Raw genomic sequence first — 14,338 nt, 5'->3', positions numbered from 1 at the left:
TAAATATTTCCATTAAGTGGTCTGTCTACCTTGTTAAATTTCAAAATTTCTCTTATACCATTGTTAGAGTTCTCACTACATATTCAGAAGAGCCAGCTCCATCAGAGAAATTACAAATAAGATTCTACACTTTAGTAAATCTCTGATTAGTGGTTGTACAATTAAAATTTGAGGATTCCCTTTTTTAATTACCATAATTTTCTCATCTGAAAAATATGTATATTTTAGATCATAATATTTAAAAATTACAAAATATGTATTTTTGTAGTAATGTCTGAGTTTCATATTGTGTTTCATAAATGCGGATTATATATATTTTTTTGAACTTAAATCACTTTATCTGCAGAAGTAGATAATAGTATCATTGTGTTCCAAAACCACCTACATGATAGTCTACTAACTCTCATTTCAACTTCGATTACCTTACAGACTGTGCAAAAGTTCATGTGGTCAATGTGTTATTTATTTACATATTCTTATTTCAGGTACCGTTAACATTCAGGGATATAGCCATTGATTTTACTGAAGAGGAGTGGGAATGCCTTCAGCCTGCTCAGATAAACTTATATAAAGATGTGATGTTAAAGAACTATAGAAACTTTGCCTTGCTTGGTAAGTTTAATTTTCCTTTAAAATTTTTAATTAATAATTATTATTTAATTTACTTATCTTGTATCTTCTGGGAACTTCTCAATAAGAATGAGTTTCAGATTTGTGTTTCAAAGAAAAAGGGCATTTTTATATAGATATTTTACTCTTTAATATATATTATTTTGCACATTAATCTTTCTCTTTCTCAGTGTGTTATACATCCTTCACTTTAGATAAATAGTACCTAGCATGATTTAGTGATGTAAACTATTGTAGCCTACACATAGCAGGGGACAGAGTTGAGAAGTTCAAATGGAGAAAACCAAACTAAAAAATGTTGAAAGACTAGTTATTCAGCAGAAAACAATTTTCAGAAGCTTAGCTTTATTTCTTTTGATTTTAATCATTGAACACATACTGCCCTACATTTATTACATTTTCAAATTCTTTGTACTCTTCAGTTTTCTTCTTCACTGATGTCCCAGTTCATTCAGATTAACCATCAAAACTTACCTTTTGTTGTGAGGGCCAGCATAATCAGTTACAAATCTTGTGAGGAAACCTGTAAAGAAGCTAACAGAAGAGAGAGACACACTCACAGTAAAAAGAAATAAGGAAAAAAATACTGGCCACTCCTCTTCATGGCTGCACATAGTATACTCCAGAATTACATAGCTTCTGTTACCATGACTACATTCTAACCTAGTGTTATTTTAACCCCAAGTGCTAGCTAACCATGATAAGGTACAGTTACTACAAACATAGAGCCCTTTCTCCCTAACGACATTACCAGAGAAACTAGATAGTGCACCTGTAGAGTTGTCTCAATAGCTTCAGGGAGAAACTGCTAGGCATTACTAATTGTGGATATCACGGTGCCAGTTATCATCACCCCCACACTTTCCTGTCTATTTCTAAGGTCAGAATACCTACAGTCTTCCCTCTTTTTAAAGGCCTTTTGAATAAATAATGTAACTTATCTTCTTAATGCTGGTGGGTGCAAAAAATAAGGCAGCTATAGACAATAGCAAGTGCCAACATGAGTAAATATCCACCTATGAATATTTTTTGACACAGATGAAATTGAATAAACATGAAATTATCCAATCCATCAAGTCTAAACATCAATCATCTTGTTGGACCTTATTAATGATATCTTTAAGGTAATTGAACCCTTTTCAAATAAAATTACTATTATCACTTAAATTGAAGGAACACATGTTATTAAACTTTGAATATCCATTATGGTGTAACAATACCAGACAATCAATTGCAGCATGAATGTCAAGTATGGCTTGACAAGGTTGTTTTTGTTCTTTATTAAGCATATTAACGGCCATGGAGGCATGGCTAATACTTTTTATGATAGCATAAGTGAGTTTCATAATAGTTTTCTAAGCCCATAGGGCTAGTCCAGGGAAACCCTATAAAGAGAATGCAAAACATCAAATTTTGCCTTAGAGAGAAGGTTTACTGAATTATCACAGTTTTTATCAAGAGGAATAGCTCTTTAATAAACAAATTTCACAGGATGGTGACCTATTAAATACTATGATAAGGAAACAGTTATTCTGCTAAGACAACAAAGAATACCATGAGATATTTTTTCAGGTATATAACAATTCCATTCAAGTGAGACAAGATATTGTACTGGGTTATAGAAGTCCAGGATCTGTCAGTACTGAATTTCCCATAGCTGGTGTAAAAAAACAGAGCAACATTATTATTAAGACCAAAACATTTACAGAGTTTTGTGTGAGTTTAGCAACCAAAGCAGTAACTAATTTATCCAAAGTACATTCTAACCTATTTGAGCCAACATCTTTTTAGCTGAGGCTGGTAATGGTTTTATATCTCCCCAAGTACCTGGAAATAATTATAGTATCATGGGTTCCTCTTATAATGTTTCTCCTCATTTGAGGAGAATGATTATTCTCTTCTTTGAAGGGACTCTTCTCTTTCAGGGTTAAATGAAACTTATGAATCAGCTTAGAAGTCCTTGATTTACATTTATAATTGCTATATTTCATACATCAAGCTAGAGTCCAAACAGGACATGTTGACATAAGTGTAGCAGTGTAAGCTTTTCCCCAGGTGATCAAAGGCATAGGATCTCATCATGCTGGTCAGGTGGAATCTTATATATTGCATACTTTATTTTGGTAATGACTTTTTCAGAATAGAATGTCTATTCAATGCAGATGACTAACTATGAGTATAAACTTTATGTTGTATATTGAGCATAGTAACAGTAAATAAAACAATATTTAATGCATATTAAAATGAGAGAGGCTATATCTTTGTTTGTATGTCTCTGTTTTAAAAGGCAAGTATTAGGATACAATTTGCTCACTCAAAAAAGCTTGTCCAAAAAGATTATGAGAAATTTTATTATTTAAAACTATATCTCATTGATTAAAAATTGTGCAAAATGATGAGATGCAAAGGCAGGGTCATTACCTATCTTTAAACAAATAGGGCTTCAAGGAGCAGATCATGCTTGGTTTCTCTCCATGCTCTCTGTTGGAATTGACTTGGTGGATTTTTTTTATTAGATTTAATTCTATTAGTCAATTTTTTCTTTTGTTTTGTGGCTTGCAACAATGCATTAATAATCATAAATATTTTGAAGTGAATACCTCATTATACTTTTACTTTGTAAGCTGTTTTCTATATTTCTTATTTTTTTTATTTTTATTTTTATTAATGATTTAATTTCTGGAACATGCTTGGATTCGTTTCACACTTCTCTTTACATAGATAGATAGATATAGACATAGATATAGATATAGATATATATAGATATCTTCCCTTTATATATCCTACAGGTTTTTAATTATTACAGTATTTCACAAGTTGTTTAGACTTGTCTTAACCTTAGTCCTGTTTGATAAGGCTCTCCCATATTGGTAGAATTTCAGCTTTGCACACTAGGAATCCCCCTCTCATTTAATCTTAAGGAATTATTCACATACACGATTTGTGCCTAATTATATTAATATTTTTTGTCTCAATTTTACTCTCTAAACTTTCTTTAAATAGTTATTTAGAGTTTATTGAGTAATTAATAACTGTCAATATCCTAATATTCAGTTCTTAAAGTTTTTTTTTCTTCTTTTGTTAATTGGATTAAGCCATGCTTCTCTTTCTTTATATTGCTGTACTATTTTTTATTTGTTCATTAAAGGAGTCAGCAGTAGATTATATAGTCCATTTTGGGGAAAAAAGTATAAAAATATTTAAATAAATAAAAATACACAAGAACAGTGCTGTATCCTTGTAATATGTGAGAATTGAGAGGCCATCCAAAATTACTTCATTTTTGAGGGAAGTCGCAGAAATTTAGAAACAGCATGACTCAAACAAATTTTAAAAAATTGTGTTGTAGTTCAGGGATATAGAATTTTGGGGGTTAATCTCAAGCACCACACATGAAAAATTAACAGTTGGATGACCTAAAGATTCAGAAATGCCAGTACTAAATATGTATCTATGAACAATTAAATTAGCAAATTGGAGTGATACCTCTGCTTTTGTGATTAGTGCAAACATTGTTCTAAGTATTAAAGCTAGGGACTCAATGTGTGTGCCCATCAATGATCAAATGAGTAAAAATATTGCACTTATATACAATTATTATTTAGTTATGAAAATATTTGTTCTCATAGTTTTTTAAAAAATACATGCAGGACTTTGCATTAAGTGAAATGTGACAGGCAGGGATTAAGTTGCAGGAACATTTGATTCGCATCTGGAAGTCAAAATTTAAGTGAGAAAAATTGTGCTCACCAGGTACTGTGTTTTTTGTATGGTTGATATTATAGTCAAAGTCTCCGTATTTTAATTTTATTTATTTATAATATTATAATATTATAATTAATATTATAATATTTATTAATATTATTTATATTATTTTTTATTTTATTGAGCTTAAGAGGGTCAAGAGTTTTTTTTTGTTTTTTTTTTTTTTTTTACCAAATGTTGAGTGTATTATGTTCTTCATTAATACTACTAGTAGAAGGAATACAATACCTTGTAAGACAAAACTGATATTTATATTAAATAATGATTTTGTTAATCAGTTCTGTTTAGTCATTTTACCTTTTATATATAGTATGAAATACCATGATACATTTAGTAAATAAAGTAGTATTTGTCAGTGAAAAAAATCATCATATCAAATGAATTTAAAAATATGAAAATCAATTTATTATACTTGATTGTCAACTGTTGACTTCAGCCAAGTATTATGGCATAGGCTATGCCAGGTTTTTATAGTCTTTTAAAATGTTTTTATGGAAAATTTTAGAGACATATATGTGTATATTTCTTAGTAAATTTTTTGTTCATATTTCTTGTTAAGAGTCCATAGCCTCTTTACCCTTATTGACTATTTGTGGCATTATCACACAAAATCTGCCAGTTATTTTCACATCTCTATGTCATCTTAGAAAAAAAACAGTTTTTGGACACTCTTTGAAAAAGCCACAAATGTTTGTATATGTTTTACATTTCTCTTATTCTACTGAGAGTAAAGGTAGCTGGTAGATATTTCCTAAATATGTAATGCTATATTATGAAGAACAAAAAGCTGTGGATGATAAGAGTAACATACTTTCCTTGTCTTTATTATAATACTCTTCTTAATGATGTACTCCTCTTGGATACTGTGGTCTCTAAAAGAATTTTGGTAATATTCTCAAATTAATTGTGTCTGTACATTTTTAATGAACTGATATATTTTTGAGTTTATGATGACTTTGAATGTACTAATCTGTTACACTCCTGATGTACTTATTTTACCTTAATTTCAAGTTATGTATGCAAAGTATATCCATCCTACTCTAATAGGTATTGTTAATTTTATTTTTTGTTTATTTCAGCCATGACTCCTCAAGATATTCAAGAATATTCAACAGAAAAGGGCATAAAACATATGTTTCACAGTGTGATAAGTGGAAAATATAGAAGTTGTAATCTTGACTGTTTACAACAAGAGAAAATATGGAAAACTACTAGTGAGAGTGAACACCAGAAATCATATAAAAATTCAGACCTTGTTCACTACCAGAGAATTTATACTGGAGAGAAGCCCTACAAATATAAACAATGTGGCAAAACTTATAGTAAAATATAGGTCTTATTTACCACAGAAAAACCCACATTAGAGAGATGCCCTACAAAGGTAAATAGTGTGGAAAAGCTTTCAGTCAAAAAGTAGGCCTTACTTGCCACACAAGAACTCACAATAGAGAGAAGCCCTACAAATGTAAAGAATGTGGCACAGCTTACAGTAAAAATCACACCTTATTCGCCAGAGCAGATCACATACTGGAGAGAAGCCCTACAAATGTGAAGATTGTGGCAAAGCTTTCAGTCAAAAAACAAACCTTATTGGCCATAGGAGACTCACACTGGAGAGAAGCCCTACAAATGTAAAAAATGTGGCAAAGCTTTCAGTTGAAAATCACACCTTATTGGCCTCAGCAGAACTCACACTGGAGAGAAGCCTGACAAATGTAGAGAATGTGGAAAATCTTATAGTGAAAAATCACACCTTATTGGCCACAGCAGGACTCACACTGGAGAGAAGCCCTACAAATGTAAAGAATGTGGCAAAGCTTTTAGTCAAAAAGGAAACCTTTTTAGGCACAGCAGAACTCACACTGGAGAGAAGCCTTACAAATGTAAAGAATGTGGCAAAGCTTTCAGTCAAAAATCACACCTTATTTGCCACAGGAGAACACACACTGGAGAGAAGCTCTACAAATGTAAAGAATGTGGCAAAGCTTTTAGTCAAAAACCAGACCTTTTTAGGCACAGCAGAACTCACACTGGAGAGAAGCCCTACAAATTTTATGAATGTGGAAAAGCTTACAGTCAAAAATCACACCTTATTTTCCACAGCTGAACTCACACTGGAGTGAAGCCTAACAAATGCAAAGTATGTAACAAAGTTTTTACTCAAATATCAACCCTTATTTGCCAGAACAGAATTCACACTGGAGAATAGCCCTACAAATGTGAATGAGTGGCAAAACTTTTAATAAAAAATAAAAATTTATTCACCACAGCAGAAGACACCCTGGTGAATGTGAAATGTAAATAAAGTGATAATACTTTTAAAGAAAAACTAAACTTCATTAACAACAGAATTTATACAGAAAAGAACCCCTACAAATGAAAACAAATTAGCAAACTTTTTAATAAGAAATCAATTCATTTTCACCACTAAACTATTTATTCTGGAAAGAAGACATAAATGTAGATAATATAGAAATATTTTAAATTATATATCATATATTATTAGACATCAGAGAAAACACACTGAAGAGAAGCTTTACAAATGAGACCATCGTACCATTTCTCTAAGGAAGAGTCAACATTTAATCCTCACCACAACAACCATAGAAGAGACAAAGTTGTGAAATGTGAAAATTGACAATTGACAATGCTTCCAAAATTTATTCACCAATACTCAGCACCTGTGGATACATACTAGTTAGAGAGAATACAAATGGAAAAAAACATGTCATAACCACATGTTTCTTTAACACTACTTATTTTTGGAGGATTCATTGTGCCCAGAAACCCTAAAAAGTTAAATGATATTTTGAAAACTTATTCAAATTTTAAATTCATTGAACATCTGAAAACTCATACCAGTAGTGAACATTGAACAGATTTTGTCCAAAATGCATACCTTATATAAAAATGAATCATTTATAATAAACACTTTGACAAATAAGAGAGTATAGTAAAGTCATTATCTCTACATTACACCTTGATGTATATGAGGATCAGTAAAAGACATTACCTATTTAAATAAAAAATTACTATTTTCATTTTTGAATACTGGAGAAAAGAATTATATGAAATATTTTTTTATTAGTTTTAACACGAAATTGTAGCATTTTAAACTGTATTTCTTTTTTGTATTTCAGTTTATATTTAGGGATTTTTAAACACGGAGCCACATTCCTAAGCCCTCTCCCCACTTTTTCAAATTTTGAGACTGTCTTGCTAAGTTGCTTGAAACCACACTAAGTTGCTGAGGCTGAATTTAAACTTCTGAAAGTACTCAGTTTCCCAATTTTCTTGGATTACAAGCATGGACCATCCTGCCCAACTTATAGTGGATTCTTTACCTATATGACTTGGGTGAATACATGAGGCTTAAAATGCAGCTACATGAGTTTGAGTCGTTTCACTGGTAAAAAAAAATACTATAATTTGTATTGTAATAGGAGACTCAAAATGGTACTAGATAAACCTATTTTTTTTAATCTGCCTCTTTATTCATGGTATTCTAATGATTTTAATCTAGTCAGTTCAGACCATTTCTGATTAATGAGTATCATCAAGATGGAGCCATGTATTCAAATTCCCTCTATAATCAATAGTAATTCTTCCCATTAAAACTCAAAACATTTTCATAGAGTCTTTGTTATATTTTAAGGAGCCACTCTTGATTCTGTTTAGCAAAACAGAATCAATTCCACACTGTTGAGTCCCAAAGTATATGGCAATACATTAACCTAAGCACCGTGAGGAATATAAGAAATACAAGATATCACCTTTGAAATATAAAAAAAATAAGAATCATAAATGCTAAGCCATTACCATCTAAACTATACCAGGGCTTATAAAATGTAATCTTAGATGTTCTACTCACTCTTATAGTAAGAAGCCTTAGACTCAAAGTCATTTTTTTTGTTGTTATAGTCTATTTTATAATGCTATAGAAAAATACCAGAACCAGGCCAATGTATAAAAAGAGGTATAAATGCATAAAAATATTTTCTGAGGGGCTGGTGTTTCGGCTCAGTGGTAGAGTGCTTACCTACACATGCAAGAATCTGGGTTCAATCCTCAGCACCACATAAAAATAAATAAATAAATAAAATAAGTTATCTGTCCAACTACAACAAATAAACAGATAAATAGATAAATAAATAAATATTTTTTGAGTACATACTTCTGAAGATTTAAGTGCTCTGTACCAGAATCTTCGCAGCTCCTGTTACAGCCCCTTCACCAGCATTACACATGAGATGGAATTATGATTAGGGCTCATTTGAGAGGTAGAGAGAACATAAGGACACAGGAAGTCAGAGAAATCCAGTAAGAAGACTTGCTCTTTTTGTAACAATCTGCTTTAATAGGAACTATCTTGTGTCCCATGAAAATTTCATTAACTCTTTCAAGGGCATCTCCCCCAATGATCTAACCACAATCTACTAGATCTCACTTTTTACACATTCTACTATTTTCCAACTCTCTCCCCTTGGAAACCAAGTTCCCAACACATGAGTACTTGAGGGACATACTCAATTCATAATGAAAGTTATATGAGAAAGACAATGGTAAAAATGAGACATAGAATGTCATTTCTTTGTACTTATAAAGATTCTAGATACTACAAAAAATGCTTTAAAATATATAAATTATTTTAGGTGGAGAATTTATTTTAAAGACAATAGGGAATTCAATTAAACTACTTCTTGAAGAATGAATAAATTTAAATATGACAAGACTAATGGGCTAGGTATATTAAAAGAAGGGAAAAGTCTGTGCAAAAACTCAGTGGATGTATAGTAAACCATGCCTAGGTTTATAAAGAAAATGGTGTGCTTTCTGAATATGCTATATCAAGCCAAATGTGTACTGGCTAGATGTGGTGGCCCTCAAAACCAGAGCAAATATTCATAAGAAAGATGCAGTGGACATCAGTCTCAAGAGCTTCGTATTAAAATATCTGCTTCCAAAGACTACATGATTCTTAGTAAATCTTGGCAGTATTATCTTTCTTTCAATTTCAATTTTAAGCTTTCTATATAGTTGCTGCACCATCTCTTGACCAGACCAATATTTTCTTGAACATCATCATATATTAATCTACACACTGTCTCACATGTTTGTTTCTAGATTGTCATGGATCCCTCCTAGTAAATTCTGAGATGTATGAGAGGTTTAACAAGTATAGAAATTTGCTTATGAAAAATAAGCCATGTTGTAGGTGGGAAGTAAAAGGAGAAAAGATGCAAAAGTCCTCATCCAAACTTGTATATGCTGATACTACACAAGGTTATTTCAATGATGTCTGCTTTGTGCTAGAGAAGCATCTTTTCTTATACACTATGCCACAAATTTCATCAAATATGGTTGTTATAGACTTTGAGAACACCCAGAGTTATCTTAGTAATTTCTACATTGAAAAACTACTGTTACATTTAAGCAAAACTATTCATTGCAATAAATCTGAAATAGTTCTTTAATATTGCAGAACAGAAAATTGGTGGCATTATTCACTAAATGCCAATATTTTCCAATAACACCTATAGGGGTACTTAACAAAATGGATTGATAATTAAAGTAAAGAGTGAAATGAGACTCAGAAACAACTAATTATGGTAAAAATTATTATTACCTTATTTCAAATACTAGTGCACACTTTCGCTTTTTTCCCAAAAGTTAATTTTTTTAACATTTTGGTATGATATTTCACTTCATTTATGTAACATGATAAATACTATGGTTTTTTCATATGCACTCTGATGCATCTCAAATATATTTGCATACCCCAAGACCTTAACAGATTTCTATACACATTATTCACTAGAGAAACAGTAGTTACTTCTGAAATCTATATTGCCCTTTTTAAATGAGGTCTTGCACTTTTTTCAAATATCTGAAATAATTAGGATGATCTTAGTTCTAATTATCATATAGTAAATTCCTGATAAATATTTGTGAAAAGGATGAAGAAATAATAAGAGCATTTATGTAATCTGTACAATAGGTTATGTGGTATTTCATGTTTTTAGCTACAACTTATTGAATATTATAGCAATCTTACTATGTGGGTAAGATGTGGGTATGATGAACCAATAATAAATAAAAATTGCATGCTGCATTGTTAGTAATTTACCAAGCAATTTATTTTCAAAAACAGACACTCTGATGTGTGGTATTTATCAACTATGATATTATGAATGAATGAAGTAAAGTAAATGAATAATTGGAACTACATACTTGCTTAGGGTGCCTATAATTCATTGTTAAAAAACCTTTAGCTATGTAAGATTTTAATACTGTATCTCAAGTTGTGACTTAAAGGAATTTTGATAAAATGTGCATTAATAATGCTGAAGTCTTTCATTGAATCTTATATCAGTTTATGAAATAAATATGCTATAAGTAATTTCCTCAATTCTAAGTGTCTTATGTTTTAAGAAACTGTATGGACAATTCAAATTAAAGTTAACATAACTAATATCAAGAGCAGAAGCACCACAGGAAAAATGAAAACAAAGAAATGGGAGATTCCACCATTATAGATGTAATTTTCTCAACATCTTTTCAATGTACCTAAGCCAGTATTGATACCAAAATTAATGAGCAACCTCTTCTCATGCTGGGTGGGCATGATGCTGTTACATAAAATGAAAAGAACTGCAGATGTATCAGAGATACATCTTACAACAGTATCTCACTGTGTTTGACCGCAGCAAATAGCTTCTCAGTGTTCAAATGGGTAAAAATAAAAAAAAAATTCAAGTAAAATCCATGTTAAACAATAACAACTGTTTTTTCATAAGAAAACTGTCAATGTTTTTTTTTTGAAACAACATGACAATAAACTGTGTTGTACCACATAAAGAAAAGCAACAATTCTTCATTTTATTATTTGAATATGCCAAATATTCTTTGGCAAAATGTCATGTTTTAATTTCACAGGTGTGAATTATATCTGTTTTTCTTTAAATTGCTACTTCTTTAATATAAATTTGTTGAAAAATTATTTCTGCATGTGCTAATTAGTGAAATATAGTGAGGAATGAAAGTCATTTAAAGCTCTATGAATTGCAATCTCAGAATGGTAGGAGGAAGCTGTATATAATCATCAGAAACATATTGAGTACTATTAATTTGTTCCAGATATTTATTTCCCTTAGTATCCAGATTTCACATAAACTAGTTCTTTTAAATTGAGCTGACTACTATATATCATAGGAAAAGCCATCAGAGCAATCAGAATAAGAAATTTAAAAGAGAAACAATCAAATCATAAACATCTGGTTGAAACAACTAGCCAACTGTTGGATCTTACCTTTTGACTTTACTAAATTCCCTTCTTTTTTTTTTATAATGACTAAGAGTAAGGTACTTCTATTAAGAGCATAACCAGAACAATTTATGGCAATTTGTTTTTCTGAAACATATAAAATTGACTTGCTAACTCAGAATACAATCTATTGAGTATACCTTTTGGGGTAAAAAAAATGTACAACTACACAACATGAATATTGGCCTTTTGAAAAAAAAGAATGTGATGGTGAAAACCAATTTGGAAAGTTAGTATTGAATATTTTATATCAAAGAAAAAGCAGAAATATTTAAAATACTTTTGATTATTAGATTCGTGTAAAAAAATAAAAGGAAGTGTCCAGGTTGATGTGGTGGTACATACCTGTAATCTCAAAAATCATAGAGTATGAGGCTGAATGATCACAACTTCAAGGCCAGGCTTGGTAACAGAGACCAGGTCTCAAAATAAAATATTGAAGAATTGTGAATATATATGAGTAATAAAGCACCCCTGGGTTCAAACCCCAGGACTATATAAAACTGTAGTTTTCAAAATTTACACCCAACTCAGCAGCCTCCACTCTATCTGCAACTATGTAAAGTTCTAAAAGGAAACTAAATTTAGCCATACCTACTATTAGTTGTCTGATATTGACCATAATTTTGAAATAAATACATGGAAGACCCTTCACAAAGTATTAGGGGTTCCCATTATTTTTTCGAATGGCAATGAGAGAGGGAAGAAAACCAATTTGGCTTATGGGGCCACTTCTTTCTCTTAAGGCCAATGAGTCAAATATTAAAAGGCATTAGTGTTTAATTGATTATCATTTATGTAATCATTATTATGTGATTTTCTGCTTAATCTGCATTGGGCACTTTATTATTTCTGAGTATGAGCATCTGTACAGACCACTACACCCCAGTCTATTATTTAATAGTTACAAGTCCTGTGTTCATTCATCATCAGTTAGTTATTCTATTTTAAAAATAATTATGTGTTGCATTCTTTGTCTACAGAAAATTTATGAAGGTTAAAAACCAGTAATCATTTTCACAAATTTGATTCTAAACTAGTTTTCATCGCAAAACACACACCAGAAGTAAGAATGATTTCTTTCTCTAATTTATTAGCCTTTCTGACATCCAATATCAGGACATGAATGGTGCTCATGGAGGGATGTTCTTACCATCAAGAACAATCAATACTACTTTCTTCTATCGCATCAAATGCTACAAAAAGTGCACATTTTACTGTGTTTCATACGAAAAACTTGACTTTCCATTATTTGTGTTTAGTGTGTTTTTACTTTCTTTTTCATCACTTTGTTTTTCTCTATATTTTGTAATATTCAATTTTGTGTGTGTGTGTGGTGAAGAAAATAGACCACTAGAATTTTCTAACTTTTGCTACATTCAATCACTTGACTACTCACTAGCTAATATTTCTATTAAAGCATCATTTTAAAGGTAAGACTGAGGTATGCTAACAAAACTATTTTCAAGGTCTACTGCATAATCAGCATAACTTTCTTCAGCTCTGCAGTTAGAGCCACTGTTTCATCCAAAAACTCTGCTTCCTTTGTGTGATTTTTCTTCTATATTGAGTAACTCTCTTTGAAATGAGGCACAGAATACAGCTTTTTAGAATTTTATCATTAATGAAAATCTATTATTATTTATCATTAATGGACAGTCTGCTTCAGTTAAGAATACCAGGTTGAATACTAGTTTTCCTTTAAATCTTGAGGTTATTCTTTATTTATCATCTATAATCCATCATTAGTGATAAGTACTTGGGGTCTATTAATGCTTTCTTGAAGCTGACCATGGTTTTTCTTTTCAGGATATTCTCTTTGTTTTAAGCATAGCTACTTGAGAAATTCTGGAGATATATTTAGCATATTTAAATTTTATTTTCTTGATTATAGCATTCAATCAAAATGGAATATTTCCAGACCAGATTTTCTTTCCAGTATATACATGTAGGAAACTGGGTAAAATATTGAAAATACAATGTTGGTTTTTTAGACACCAAAAACAGGCATAGCAGATGAGTGAAACCATAAGCAATAAGTGCAGACTGGTGAAGTGAACTATAACTATATTTTTAAAATTGTTCTTAATAAGTGCAGTTTGATAAAGTGCTGTTACCATAAGTTTTAACTTATGGGTAAAGGGGAAGTAAGAATAATCAAAGTATACCAGTGAAAGAAAAACTTGAAGTCTGGCACCTGGGAGCAGACTGTGTGGGAAACTTCATGTTATGATACAAAAGAATCCCCCACTTTCCCTTCTCCCTCTCACCCACTTAACCTCACAAGAAACCACAAAGACACTTAGAAAAAAATGTTTCAATTCAATAGTCACACTCTATACAAATACAAAAAGAAATTAAAATTCAACTGAACACAGAATCTTGTGTGCAAAGTTACGGGGATCTGAAACATCATATAAAATGTTAGGTTAAAGATGATTCTGTGTTTTATTTTTTTTTGTGTGTGTGTGTGTGTGTGTGTGTTCTGTTTTTTTCATAGGGTGTGGCTATTCCTTGGTCACCTGAACTCAGCAAAGAAACTGTTTTTTTGATGAAGTATCAGTGGCTGACCTACATTAAATACACACAAATATTAAAAAAATTTAAAACGCCTAATTA

Source organism: Callospermophilus lateralis, unplaced genomic scaffold (genome assembly GCF_048772815.1).
Source record: "Callospermophilus lateralis isolate mCalLat2 unplaced genomic scaffold, mCalLat2.hap1 Scaffold_1127, whole genome shotgun sequence".
Lineage (NCBI taxonomy): Eukaryota > Metazoa > Chordata > Mammalia > Rodentia > Sciuridae > Callospermophilus > Callospermophilus lateralis.
The sequence above is the reverse complement of the archived record's forward strand: the minus strand, read 5'-3'. Positions refer to the sequence as shown.